Source organism: Vicugna pacos, chromosome 12 (genome assembly GCF_048564905.1).
Source record: "Vicugna pacos chromosome 12, VicPac4, whole genome shotgun sequence".
Lineage (NCBI taxonomy): Eukaryota > Metazoa > Chordata > Mammalia > Artiodactyla > Camelidae > Vicugna > Vicugna pacos.
In genome coordinates, this window is record NC_132998.1 from 46,270,552 (window position 1) to 46,286,082 (window position 15,531).

General features: G+C 37.6%; 1 pseudogene; it reads left to right on the forward strand.

Moving 5' to 3' along the window:
- The window catches only part of LOC107034484 (small nuclear ribonucleoprotein G pseudogene), a 43,103-nt pseudogene extending 31,004 nt beyond the window's left edge, over nt 1-12,099 (forward strand).
- Nucleotides 12,100-15,531: the final 3,432 nt, after the last annotated feature.

Genomic DNA, 15,531 nt, shown 5'->3' on the forward strand with positions numbered 1-15,531 from the left:
ATTGACCAACAAGCTAATTTGAACATTTGACAAGCAAAATAGATTTGTCTCCAAATTTCTAGTTCACATCTTAGTGGAGATAATAAGAAGGTGAATGAAGCCAAGCAAAGGGCATAATTAATGATTTGGTCACGGCCTTTAAATTGGCAGGAGAACTTGTTGAATGGTGATAAAAATGGAAGAGTAATGACTCATTTGAGTTTTCTTATGTTTGTACTCAAAAGTCCAAGAGTCACAATCCAATTTGTGCTATTTCCAATGTCTAGAGCCCTTCACAGAATAGGAGGGATGATAGTGTAAAAAGGTTGTAGGAATTTAGAAACACACCCCACAGAGTTTGGCGTTCAAGGCTAGGAACCCCCAAAAGCTTCCAGTTAATGCCTTTGATAGGTAAGGGCTGATGTGAGCCACCTACATGGGTTCCTATCCAGTATCACCCTCATGTGAGCCGAAGGGTGGCACCAAAACTGCTGTGCTTCTTAGTGAGACTATGAGAAGTAACAACCCTGCTGCTACCACACACTTAAATATCAGTGGTGGCTATTTCCCTGAGTAATACTGAAGTATGTGAGTCTGATCTCCCCTTTCCCCTTCCTCCCAAACTAAAGAGAATGATTTAAGTGAGAGAGGTATGTTTCCCTCCGTCAGCACACTCACCTCCAAGTCTCAGGATAAGCAAGGCCTGTTTATCAGGCCCCTTCCCCATCGCCTCTCACCCCTACCCCCCATCGTCATAAAGCTGGCTTCTAAACCCTTATTTAAGGAGCCCTTAAGAAGTTTCTCTTTGCTATTTAACCAATAGCCACATCTGTGATGCCATAATCCCTATGGAAGTTTTATTCTCCAGGCTCTGACCTGAGAGAACTCAGATACTAACCCTAGCCCTCATTCTACATTTATTAGCAAAAACTCTTAGAGTCCCACCTCCCTCAGTTTGCATCTAGGCATCATAATGGATTTTATTTTATTTAAGATTTGTTTTGGTGCTTATTCTTCTGGTGTCTCTTTTTCCAAACCATTTTGGTGTATTAGTTGGCTTGAGACACACACACACATGCACACGCACACACCCTATTCCTTGTGTGACCCAAAGGGGCATTTAACTTCCACAGACTTATTCTCTGGGCAGCTGCCCAGTTCCATTTTCAGAGAGGCAAGTTGCCAAAACCAAAGAAGAGTTCCCCACCCACACGCCGCACCTTCCCTTTCATTCTGTAACCAGAAATAGTACCGGACACCTGTGGGTGCCCACCTGAGGAGTCTCTGCATACCTCAGCTAGAGATTTAACACCTGCTTTTCTTTCCCGTCCCAACTTCCCACTAGTTTAGAAAGAGTGACTCTTGGGTTTACATCTTGCACACTCACACTTAGAAAGTACCTTTGGCTCAGCACCTGGTGTAGGCCATTAAAAGGAAAGAAAGGATGTTGGCAACTGAAGTCTTTCATTCTTAGCATTCGTGATTTTTTCAAGAGGAAATTTCAAAGGGATCATTGTTGCTTTAAAAATGAATACAAATGATGTTTTGATCTATTGTTACCTTGTTCCTAACTGTTTTTGTGGGAAGAGGTGTCCTCCCGACTCCACTGTCAGCACCCACTGATATACCTTCTCATGTACACCAACGTCTGAGAGAGGTACACCCAAGTCCCCTCTCTTCACCACGAGGAAATACTGTTCGGAAGTTTCAGCAAGTTAGTTGAGCTTCCATTTATATACCTGCAAAATGACAATAGTGATTCTTACCTCACAAGATACTTTGGAGATTATAAAACGAATGTGAAATCATTTTGAAAATAACACATTATAAATATATATATTCAGGTAATGAAAATTTAATTGCACTAACAACTTAAAGTCTCCTAGCTGGATTTCCTGGTTTTCTTAGTTAGGTCCCAATGATTACAAGTAATACAAACCACATCAAACTAGCTTAAGAAAAATGGAGAAGTGTTTTATAAGAATGTCACAATGTCTTCACAGATCAATGGAACAGAATAAAGAGCACAGAAATAAATCCATGCACTTATGGTTAATTAATCTATGACAAAGGAGGCAAGAATATACAATGGAGAAAAGACAGTCTCTTCAATAAGGGGTGCTGGTAAAACTGGGCAGTTCCATGTAAAAGAACATGAAATTAGAACATTCTCCAACACCATATACAAAAATAAACTCAGAATGTGTTAAAGACCTAAATGTAAGACCAGAAATCATAAAAGTCCTAGAAGAAAACATAGGCATAACATTCTTTGATGTAAATCTCAGGAGTATTTTTGGATAAGTCCCCTAAAGCAAAGGAAATAAAACCAAAAATAAACAAATGGGACCCAATTAAACTTAAAAGCTTTTACACAGCAAAGGAAACTATTGACAAAATGCAAAGACAAGCTACTAATGGGAGAAAATATTTGCAGATGATACAGCTGATAAGGGGTTAATATCCAAAATATGTAAATAGCTCATACAACCCAACATAAAATAAACAACTCAATTAAAAAATGGGCAGAAGACCTGAATAGATATTTTTCCAAAGAGGAAATGCAGATGGACAACCAGCACAAGAAAAGATGCTCAACATCACTAATCATCAGGGAAATACAAATCAAAACCACAATGAGATATCACCTGACACCTGTCAGAGTGGCCATCATCAAAAAGAACACAAATAACAGTGTTGGCAAGGATGTGGAGAAAGGGGAACCCTCATACACTGTTGATGGGAATGTAAATTAGTAGAGCCCCTATGGAAAACAGTGTGAAGGTTTTTCAAAAAAAATAAAAATAGAACTATCATATGACCCAGAAATTCCACTCCTGGACATATAGCTGAAAAAAAAAACAAAAACATTAATTCAAAAAGACATATGTACCCCAATGTTCATAGCAGCATTCTTATACAATGGCAAGATATGGAGGCAACCTAAGTGTCCATCAACAGATGAACATGTAAAGAAGATGTGGCACACACACACACGCACAATGGAATACTATTCCGCCATAAAAAGAAGGAAATTTTGCCATTTGAAACAACAGATGGACTTGGAGGGCATTATGCTAAGTGAAATAAGTCAGACAGAGAAAGGTAAATACTGTATGATCTCACTTACATGTGGAATCTAAACAGTACAACAAACTAGAGAATATAACAAAAAAGAAACAGACTCAGATATAAGGAAAAAATTAGTGGCTACCAGTGGGGAGAAAGGAGGGAGTAGGGGGTTAAAAGGTACAAACTATTATGTATAAAATAAGCTACAAGGATATATTGTACAACACAGGGAATGTAGCCAATATTTTATAATAACTAGTTGTGAATCACTATACTGTACACAGGCAACTTATATAATATTGTATATAAACCACATCTCAATTAAAAAATGTTTCATCAAACAACAAAAACAAAACAGCAACCTGTAAATAAATTTGAAAACTTAAAAAAAAAATTCCATACTGTCTGAAAAAACAAGACAGAACAAAAACAAAACCAGAGCAGGAAAAAAACAGCACAGCCTTGCAAAGGACTAAAACCAGGAACTGGAAGATCCCTGGAACTCCTTGCATTCTGTCTCTTGTCTTACTAGTTCAGTCTATCTTATTCTTCTCCAGAACCACTCACAGACTCAGGCAAGAGGGGATCTGCCCTAGCCTCAGAACTTCAGACGGCCCCACTCTTGCCCTTCCCTGACTGTGCCCTTCCCCCTGAGGCAAAGACCATGGGGTTAAGATGTACCCCTACATGTGCAGAGTCTCTCCCATGTAAGAGTAGGGACAGAGGATTATATGGGGATTCTCTGTACCTTCTGCACAATATTGCTAAACTTGAGCCTAAATCTGCTCTAAAAAATAAGTCTGTTAAAAGGGAAAAAATCCCTATGCCTTTCCAGAGCCCACAGAGCTCTTTCTATGGCCTAGGCACTTAAGGCCCCAGAATTCATTTCCCCTAGTGGGCCTGAGTTTATTTTCAGGACCTGTACCAACCTCTTTTCTGGGTCTGTCTTTTCAAGGACAGACATTCTGTGAGTGTGCCTCTCTAGTCCCAAAGTGTGGTCAAGGTGGATGGATGGTGCTTGGATGAGCTCCTGCAGCATCCAGTACATGCAACACATGGCCCTTTGTGGTACTTATTGGAAAGAGTGTTAGGTAGTTAGATAAGTGGGGGCGCTGGGCAGACAGGTGGAGGAGAGGGAGGATGACCTGGAAGACGGTGTTATGCCCACCTCCACCATAAAGGGACTTTACTTCTAAATGAGTGCCAGCAAGAAACCAGTTAAAACCCGACAGCCACAACTGCGCAGTAGCAGAAAGGACTTAACCAGACACGACCCATATACGTTGTATTATAATTAATATTGAGGTTTAGCCACCCCCACCTCAATGGGTTTTCCTGTGTACACCACAGGTAAGGACACGTGCATAAGGGGCCAAACATGACTAAGCATTCCAGGCACAAGAGCTGTCACTCAATCAAAAGACCACCTCTAACCCAGGATATAAGAGAAAAGGGAGACAAAAACTGCTGCTTTTCCTCCCTTGAATCAGCTCGCCTCCTGCTCTTGGAGGTGTACTTTCCTTTTTTAAATAAATCTTTTGAAATCTTTCACTACACAATACACCATCTCCCATCTGTAAATCTTATCTTTCGGGTAAGACAAGAACTGGAGACTTTACCTTCTGGGGTAAGAAGAGGAGTGGCTGCAGACCACCTCTCTCCCAAAGTCACTTTCCACTGCAGAATTCTGAAGAGTCTCAGAAATTTCCATTTTCAAATTTCACCTCCGAAGTAGTTGTAAATTACATTTGTCAAGCCAGCAAGATAAAAAATACCTTAATCATTTGTTTCCTTAATTTACGACTTTCCATTATCTAAACTGTGATATGAAGGGCTACCATTTGTGCTCTTGCTCCTGGCCCAATTAATGTTAGGGATAAGCCAGTTCTCCCCCAAAGGCACACTGGATTCCAGCTCCAAGGATACAAGCAACAGGCTCAGTCCCAGGTGGAGAACAAACTCCAGGCTCATGTTCTGATTCTAAATTCCTGGAAGAGAGTCAGATTGGCTCAGCTCAGGTTGGGGAAGGGAGGAGGAATGCTGAGTACTTTGGAAGTGGGCATTTTCATAGAAATAAGACTGCTAGGGGAGGGAGGGATTTCCCAGAGAAATCTGGCTGAGTAGGTTCTCCATGGAGTACCCAACTTCACGAGTGAAATAAATGCAACCTGTATTCCTCTTATTTCAAATTGGTGGGAAATATGGAAAATCAACATATTCCAGTTATAAGACAAATTATACCATGCTTAGTCTTTTTTACAGTTGGCTTTAACAGGAACAATTAATATGAACTATGGTGGAGAGGAAATTTCTGTTCAAGAGAAATTAAAGTTTTATTAAAATGTTGTTCAGTCTCCATCTTCATACAGTATTTTTAAAAAGTGATCAGTGTGTTAATACAAGTATAATACTTTTTTCCTTATTAGAAAGTCAAGCTAAAGTGTTTTTAAAACATTCCATTGACTTATTCTTCCCAATCTCCTTTGTTTAAAAAAAAAAAAGCAACAAACCTAATAAGGTATAAAATGTTTCATTAGAAAATCCTTGCCAAGCCTTCTAGCTATAGCAGGATGAATACAGTTCATAACTGGGGACTAACAGTCCTATGAAAAAAATACAAAGAACTGGAAACTAGTATTTGCTTTGGATACAAGAAAAGCATGTAGAATAACACTGTTTCAGCAAGATTATCTCCATGTGACAGTATCAAATATGGAAGGAATGAGAAGGTATACTTTCAACCGTTTCTGGAAGGAAAAAAAAAAGGGGGGGAAACCTCAGCAAAAGTAAAAAGTCAGGCATACATTGTTACTGTTTCCATGTATGTTTCTTCACCTCAAATAACCTAATGTTACTGTTTAGACTTAAACTGAAAGGCCCATCCATTATACCCAAGTCTGAAGCTTAACCTCCTTTACACTTTAAGCAGACAAAACTTCTGCTGATTTCATTTGGCTCCCATAGACAATATGCAACCATCCAGAAGTCATTCAGCAATTCTAAACAAAAGCATTATTTGCTCCGGAGCAACAGAGTGTCCGTATATAGGAAGGGCTTATGGGCAGTAATCTAGTTACAATGGGGACTAGAAGTGGAGTCTTCAAACATTTCTGTTTAAATATACAATTAACATTTAAATACTATGAAGCCCTCCCAACATTTTAAAACCAAAATATGAAAAATCTCTTTTCCCCATAAGTTTTAATAGTAGGAAAAGGTACAATTCTTATATATTGTGTATTTTGACATTTTTTAAATGAAATGGTTATAACACTCTTCTAAATGTATCAGAAAGAATGTAAATAATAGTGATTTAACATCACTGTCATTCACTTTAAAAACATGTGAACAAGCTCTTCCTTAACAGTTTCTTCTACTCCTTGAATTCTAATTTCCTTTTCACCTTTCTCACAGAATTGTATGATGTAATATAGTTTGCATTTTTCATCTTATATTAATCAACTCCATAATAGTTCTTTGCAATAAAACTATGTATAGAAACTTAAATTAAGCGGTCCCCCGCCATAACAATAGTGGACTAAGTATTTCATTTAAAGTCTTCTGGTTATCATTAATATTACTCATCAATTATTGCAAACATCGTGAGTGATTGCACATGTGTAGTATGACAAGACTGGAGATGGGAGAAAGGTAGTGGGCCTCTTTTAGTCAAGTGGGAGGACAATTTTGAAAGGAATGCAGAAAAAGAGAAGTACAGTAACTCTGGACCATGGGGGAAATTCTTAGGTAGATCAATTTTTAGAAAGAATAAACATGAAAGTTCAATATCTATAAATTGACCCTGAAAGTTATCTGTGTCCAAGTATACACAGGGATATCTCTTCATACCCCAGGAATTGCATACTTTGGTTTGAAGATCTTTGAGCTAGATGAATTTATCTGAGGTTACTTTTACATAGTAAGTACATTCTTTTTACATAGATTTATGTCAATCAATAAACCATTAAAATTTGTAATGATGCTTTTATTGAACATGAAGAAAATCAATTTGAAAATGTGTTATTATTTGTATTTGGACTCTCTTGAGAGACAGTTGCTAGAGATTAATAAGAAATCTAAAACACCTTCTTGCCACTCCTACTATTCACAGCCACCTTTTATCTTTGCTTGGCCTACATAACCAGTTGGTTCTTTCAGCCCTCCCTAAACTACTCAATGCTTAGTCAACTTAGATTGCTGGCCTAGGTAGAAAGACCTTCTTTCCCAAAAGTTGTATTCCTTTCCATCTCTGCTTGCAATTGACTCAATTCAGTCTGAATCCATATTTGCCTTGAAAACTTTGCTGAAAGAAGTAAAGAGGCAGCAAATACATTCCAACATTCTGATTTTTTATTTTTTTGCCTTTTCTCTTAGAGCTATGATTTCCATGAGCATTCAGCTCACTTTCCAAGTTACTGCAGATGGCAGCTTTCAAAATCTTTTCCCCTGTGTAATCATGATAGTCAGCCTTCTTGAGTGCAATAACTGCGTTCTTATACCCATCCCCTGACCACTCAGCCAATGCCCACTTTTAGCTACCACATTCTGTATTTTTTAGGATACAGGTTCAGTTGCTATAATAAAACAGTGATTTAAACAAAATAGTTTATTTTCACGTAACAATCGAAGTTTAAGCAGAGCTGGGCTGATATAGCAGCTCCATGGTGTTAGAACCCAGGGCTCATTGTATCTTGTTCTCTTCTGTCCTAAATAAATGCCATCATCAAATAAGTGTCAGCATCACATCCACATGTCAGATAGCAGGAGGAGAATAGAGATGCAGGGAAAGATATGCATCTTCTTTTCAAGGACATGACCTTGAATTTGCACACATTACTTATACTTATGCCAATTGGTGTGATCATATGGCCACACTTAGTGGCAAGGAAAGCTGAGAAACACAATCATTAAGTGGGTGGCCACGTGCCCCAGCTAAAAATTCAAGCACATGGGAAAAGAGAGGGGACTGGATATGGGGAGATAACTAGCAGACTCTGTATGATCATCTTAATAGATGCAGAAAAAGCATTTGAAAAAAATCAGCATCTCTTTATGATAAGCACTCTTAATAAACTAGGTATAGAAAAAATGTACCTCATCATAATAAAGGCTATATATGACAAGCCCACAGCTAACATACTAGATTGTGAAAAGCTGAAAGCTTTTCCTTTAATATCATGAATAAGGCAGGGATACCCTCTGTCACCACTTTTACTTAATGTAGTGCTGGAAGTCTTAGACAGAGAAATAGGCCAGAAATGGGAATAACAGCCATCCAAATTAGAAACGAAGAAGTAAAAGTGCTCTTGTTTGCAGATAACATGATCATATGTATAGAAAACCATAAGATACCATTTAAAAAAAAACCTGTTAGAACTAATTCAAATTCAGAAAAGTTTCAGGTTATAAAATCAACAAACAAAATTCAATTGCACTTCTATAGACTAACAATGAACTATCTGAAAAAAATTAGGAAAACAATGCTATTTATAATAGCACTAGAAAGAATAAAATACTTACAATTAAACTTAACTACAGAAGTGAAAGACTTGTATACTGAAAACTACAAATAACTGATGAAAGAAATTAATAAGATACAAACAAATAGAAAGACATCCTGTGTTCATTGATTGGAAGAATTAATATTGTTAAAATGTCCATACTACCTTAAGTGATCTACAGACTCGATCTAATCTCTGTAAAGATCCCAATGGCATTTTTTACAGAAATAGAAAAAACAATTCTAAAATTTACATGAAAAAACAAAAGACTGTGAATAGACAAATCAATCTTGAAAAAGAAAAACAAAACTGTGGTATCATATTTTCTGATTTCAAAATATATTAAAAAACTAAAATAATCAAAGCAGTATGGTACAATACCATATTAATCAAAACATAAAATCAACGATTTCATAGATATAACATCAAAAAACAAGGTAACAAAAACAAAATTAAACAAGTGGTACTACAACAAACTTAAAAGTTTCTGTACTTCAGAGAGAACAATTAAAAGGCAACCTATAGAATGGGAGAAAATAGTTGCAAATCCTACAAATGATAAGGGATTAATCTCTAAAATATATTAGGAACTCTTACAACTCAATAGCAAAAAAAAAACCTTAATAATCTGATTTAAAAATGAAATAAAGACTTGAATAGACATTTCTCTAAAGAAGATATATAAAAGGCCAGTGGATATATGAAAAAATGCCCAACATCACTAACCATCAGGGAAATTCAAATCAAAACCACAATTAAATATCACCTCACACCTGTTAGAATGATTATTAAAAAAAAAAGACAAGAGGTGTTGGCTAGGATATAGAGAAACTGAAACCCTTGAACATTGTTGGTGAGAATGCAAGATGACGCCACTGCTATGGAAAACAGTATGGAGATTTCTCAAAAACTTAAAAATAGTACTACATATGACCCAGCATCCCACTTGTAAGTATCAGTCCAAGAGAACTGAAATGAGGCTCACCAAAAGATATTAACACTTTGTTTCACGTGTACTCACAATAGCCAAAATGGGGAAGCAAACTAAATGTTCACCAACAGACGAATGGATAAATCAAGTGTGGCACATACATACAGTAGAATACTTTTCCACCTTAAAAAAAAAAAAAGAAGAAGAAGAAGGAAATTCTGCAATATGCAACATGAATGAATCTTGAGAATATTATGTTAAGAAAAATAAGACAATCATTGAAAGAGAAACATTGAATACTTCCACTTATCTAAGGTAGCTAAAATTACCAAATTCATAAAATCAAATTATGGAATGGTGGTTGCCAGGGGCTGAAGAGAGGAGGAAATAGGGAATTACTAATCAATGGGGATAAAGTTTCAGTGAAGTAACATAAATAAGCTCTAGAGGTCTGCTGCACAACACTGAACCTGGAGTCAACAGTGACAAAGAGTACAGTTAAAAAACTGGCTAAGAGGGTAGATCTTCTATTAAGTAATCCTCTCACAGTAAAATAAAGTACAATATAAAATAAAACTGATCTTTGATTACAGATAGTTCAAAAAGTACCATTATGGACCAGAGATCAGCTAATTTTTTCTGCCAAGAGTGAAAGAGTAAACAGATGGGCTTTTCAGGCCGATCAGTGTCTAATACAGCTACATAACTCTACCCTCTTAGCTGAAAACAGTCACAGACAATACACAGACAATAAATGTGGCTGTGTTTCAATAAAACTTTATAATCAAAAACAGATGGAAGGCCAGATTTGATCCACAGGCTGTAGTTTGCCAACTCCTGTTACAGGCCATGAACTTCCAGGGAGTAGCTGTCTCATTTACTTTATTCTTCATTGTCTCCCCAGTCCCTAAAACATTCCTCACAGAATAGGTACGCAATAAACATGCGTTGAACAGATGAACAGTCTACTTTCTGATGCAGGCACAGCAGATCTTGCTTGAATTGACATAGAGGTCATATGTCCAGGGCCACCAATACTATGAACGACCATGATGAGGATGTTACCTGACTATTGTTAACCAGGTTAAAAACACAAATGTTCCAGGGATCAAATATAGTCTGGAAAGCAAAGGCAATCACCATTGCTTGAAAGAAGAAAGGAAGAGGGTATCGGCACCTGGAAGTATGTTTTTTTGTTTGTTTTTGTTTATTTTTTTTAATTGAAGTATACTTGATTTACAATGTTGTATTAGTTTCTGGTGTACAGAATAGTGATTCAGTTATACACATATGTATTCTTTTTCATTATAGGTCATTACAAGCTATTGAATATAGTTCTCTGTGCTATACAGTAGGACCTTGTTTATCTATTCTGTGTATAGTAGTTTGTATCTGCTAGCCCCAAACTCTTAATTTATCCCTCTCCCCCAACCCTTTCCCCTTTGGTAACCATAAGTTTGTTTCCTATGTCTGTGAGTCTCTTTCTGTTTAGTAAATAAGTTTATTTGTGTCTCTTTATTTAAATTTCACATATAAGTGAGATCATATGGTACTTTCCTTTCTCTTTCTGTCTGTCTTCACCTAAAATGATAATCTCCAAGTCCATCCATGTTGCAGCAAATGGCAGTATTTCATTCTTTTTCATGGCTGAGTAGTATTCCACTGTGTGTGTGTGTGTGTGTGTGTGTGTGTGTGTGTGTGTGTACCACAAATTCTTCATGCAGTCATCTGTTGATGAACATTCAGGTTGCTTCTATATTTTGGCAATTGTACAAGAATGCTGCTATGAACATTGAGGTAAATGTATCTTTTTGAATTAGAGTTTCCTCCAGATATATGTTTACAGTTGGGATTGCTGGATCATATCATAAGTCTATTTTTAGTTTTTTTAAGAATCTCCATACTGTTTTCCATAATGTTGTACCAAAAATTCCCACAACTGTGTAGGAGGGTTCCCTTTTATTCACACCCTCCCCAGCATTTATCATTTGTGGAATTTTTAGTGATGCTCATTCTGACTGGTGTGAGGTGATACTTCATTGTTGTTTTGGTTTGCATTTCTCTGATAACTAGCGATATTGAGCATCTTTCCATGGCACTTGGTAGTATTTTAAGGAAGCTGTGAAAGTTTGGGAAGGATGATAGGGGAAGCTACAAGGAGTGTTTGACACATTGCACACTGAGGTTGGAGAGCATGAGTGAGAGGTGGCAATGACCTAGAGGGCAACAACGTCTTCTAACAAGGCCCTGAGCTTAGTCTTCCGAGTAGCTTAGCCTAGAAGGAAGACTGTTGAATAGATTCATGTCCCTTTCCTCTTTAAAAATCTCAGGAGTGTGAAGGAGACCACAAGTTTTTCAAGGCACCTCTAAGCCCACTGAGTAGACACTGAGAGCAAGGCTCACAATCACGAGTTGAAAAAAATTTAAGGACAAGAAATTATCATCGAAATTAAACAGCAGTAGACACGTCCAAGGAATAATGTGGGAATCTGATCCCTTTCTGAATCTTGTGGTAGATGGAAGTGTGGAGATCACATCCAGGGGAAACAGAACAGTATTGGAGTGGGGAAAATACAAGGAGAGAGTATCACGTTAGAAGCCTAGGAAAGAGAATAAATAATGTCCGTGTTCTGCAGAGAATCAACTGCTCCACATGTCCCATCTCTAAAGGGCCTCTTTCATTGTGAATAAAAATCAGGTTGTGTACATTTGTCATATAATTTTTTTGAATTTTTTTTAAAAAGCCGAAACCCTGATAACTGCCAAGATCAGGTCCAAAATCCTCTGACTGACACAGAAATCCTTCAAGATTTGGTCCCAATCTACCTTCCTCGCCACTTCATGCCAAGAACTTCCTCTCCAGTATGTACTGTTCCCAGAGCCACATCAGGCCACTTCCTTTTAGCCTCATCATGCCTGGTGATTCCACATCTCGTCGTCTTTCCTCTAGTTATTCTCCACGCTGCAGTCTTTCTCTTCCTCTCCATCCAGCAAATTCTTGGCCCCTTCAGAGACATACACTGTGAAGCCTTCATGGCTCACTAACCCAGATAGTTTGTCTCTCATTCCACGGCTCTGCCCTTACATTCTCTCCCAATTATTCATTTGCATGTCTGCCTTCACGCTGAAACAGGGAGCTCCTTGAAAGCCAGTTTTAATATTCTGGTGCTTAAGCAGAACTGGCAAAAATGCAAATAGCCCATGATGCTGCATTTAAAGCAATTAGAGCAGCATTTTGTCCTGCATTCTCTCTTGCTACCCTAATTTTCTTCCTGCACTTATCCCTTCCCAGCTGAACCTTCTATTTTGCTCTTCTCAGACCCAAATGCAAGAGAAAACATCTCTATGCCAAGTTGATAAACTTTTCTGTAAGAAGGGCCAAATAATTGTGTCCATTGTGTTTTTAAATTATTGAACACCCACACTCACAAAGACCTTTTAGAGGACTTTTCAATCCCATGTGCATTTTCAGGGATGTGTATCTAATATGTTTCTATTAGTTAATGTACATTTAACGTATCAATGTAATGTGCTTTGAGTCATTATATTCCAAATAGAATGCATTGTCTTAGGAAGCACAACAATCTACTTTTCTCTATTAACAGGGTGTTGTTTTTACCAACTGAAACTTGACACATAATAATATTAATTAAAACAAAATTCTCGTTTCTTCAAAATAAATTTTCCATTTGAACATAATGGAGTTCAGGATCTTCAGGTTAGCACCATCAGGGGGCTACAATGGAACCTGACCTTGACTTTCTTTCCTTCCTTCCTTTCTTTCTTCTTTCCTTTCTCCCTCTCTCCTTCATTTTCTCTTTCTCTCTCCCTCCATCCCTTTCCTTTTCTTTCTTTTTCCTTCTTCCTCCCTTTCTCCCTTTCTTTCTTTCTTTATCCCTCCTATTTGCTATATTATGAAACAGTTTGATATCATAATATTTTCATTTTATCAAAATAAAAAATATTTTTCTAGTCATTTGAGGATACATGGAACACCCTTAAAAGACATAGCACCAAAATGAAACAGTTTGAATGCTGCAGTTAAATAAACATCCTTCTGAACATAACCTTTTGATCTTCTATTTCATAATAAATCTGGAAGTAGATTCATTCTTCCCAAATTTTTCTTACTTAGAACAGTTATAAAGGTACAAATTTTCCTTTTGTGGCCCCTCAAACAAAATGACAGCTGTGACAAGTGATACTGATTTTCAAACAGTCATGCTTAGACAACTATATCCTCAAGAAAATACTATGTTGGACATGGGGAAAGATGACAAAAAGTTAGTTTTGTATATCTGGAGAACCCACTAGAGGTGGCCCAGCTCTCAGCAGGGAAATGAAGGAGGGGCTCAGCTGTGATAATAGACTCATCCATGGGAGTGGGACAGACTGGCTCCCAACTCAGCCACAGGTGTTGGGAGGAGGCCCTGTGAGAGAACAATACTCAGTATCTAAAACAATGCAACAAACAATGGGGGTAGCCTAGGAAAGTCATCCCGCAGGTGGACTTTACAAGGAATTAGGAACACTCTTAACCATGAAATGCCAAATGACTATAGATGAGTCCTCCAGAAGTTCACAAAAAAGCTGAGAGCCATTAAGTTATGTCAGCAGTACCAATGAGATCAGACAATTGATGCTGTCATAATCTAAATCTCTAGGACCAAGCAAGATTTAAGGCTACGCATCAGAATTTCAGGGACCAGTTCCATACAGTGACTCAGGCCCCACATGTCAAGGTGGGTGTCCCCTTATCAGAACTGAGGCACCAAAGCAGAAACCAATTTAGAAGCAAAAATCATGATGTTGCATCACAGAGTTCTGTAGATTACTGCTACCTCTTCTCAATATTGGTCCTGAAGGTTAAGGTGAGGTTGACTATGCTTTCGGGTTCACATGTAATCAGTAGTGTGGAGGAATGTACTGTAGAATCCAACAAAAAAGACTCAGAATTGGTCCCTGACCTCACGGCTTATGCTGCAAGAACTGAGAGAGGGAAGGGGGAGATGGTCCCCAAGAGGAAACACGAGTTACTGTTGGACCACAGGAAGAGTTCACGGATATCAAGTTGGCAAAAACAAAACTGCCCCCAACTGTGAGATTCAACACAATGCTGTTGTCTAGTGAATAAAGAGTAGGAAAATGATGGTATGTATTCTGAGAGATTTAAGCTATAGAGCCATCCCAAACCATTAACTTCTGTGGGATTCGTGTGATTTCAGTGTATTGGACAGGACCAAAGCCTTCACCATTTGCTGAAAGTTCTAAGTGCTCTTTGGACCGATGATTGAGTCTCATATGTGAATAGAGTAATGAACTTTGCTCTCTTAATTTTCTTCTCTGTCTCTCTCTCTCTCTGGTTATTGAAATCTAGAATTCTAAAGCTATAAGCACATATAGTATACATATAGCAAGTGCTTCAAGAACTTACGACTATTCTTTCTATTACTGCAAGGTCAATTCAGCTAATTAGTGACACACTAAAGAGACAAGGAGAGAAATACTATTTGAGATCAAACTTATAGCCATTGCCCATCTAGCCCAGGAGAAGGGAATGGGTTGATTCTATGATAGCAACCACCCAAATCTAGAAATATGATCCCCAAATAATCCCCAGCTTCCGTTTACAGTAATTATGGGTTTTCAGCATGAGCCAAGGGTACTGTTTTTTTTTTCCAAAATCATGCCTTTTCTAACAATGAGGTAAGACCCATAAGTGGGTTATAAAATCATTTCAGTGGGTGGGACTAGATTTTTTTAGATTTTTTAATTAAACAGAAAAGAATAAAATAGAACTGAAGAGTAGAGAAGATAAGTAAACAGAAGAAAGAAAACTTGTTTTAGGGGTGTGTGTGTGTGTGTGTGTGTGTGTGTATGCTGGGTTCCTACATAAAACACATTTTTTTCCTGAGAATTACAGTTTGAAAAATATAGTCACAGACATCGATATGGATATAAATATAGAGATATATAAAAGAAATAGCTGGCAAACTCCCTCCAAAATACTATCACCAACCCCATGGAAGGCTGTAATATTCTCCACTG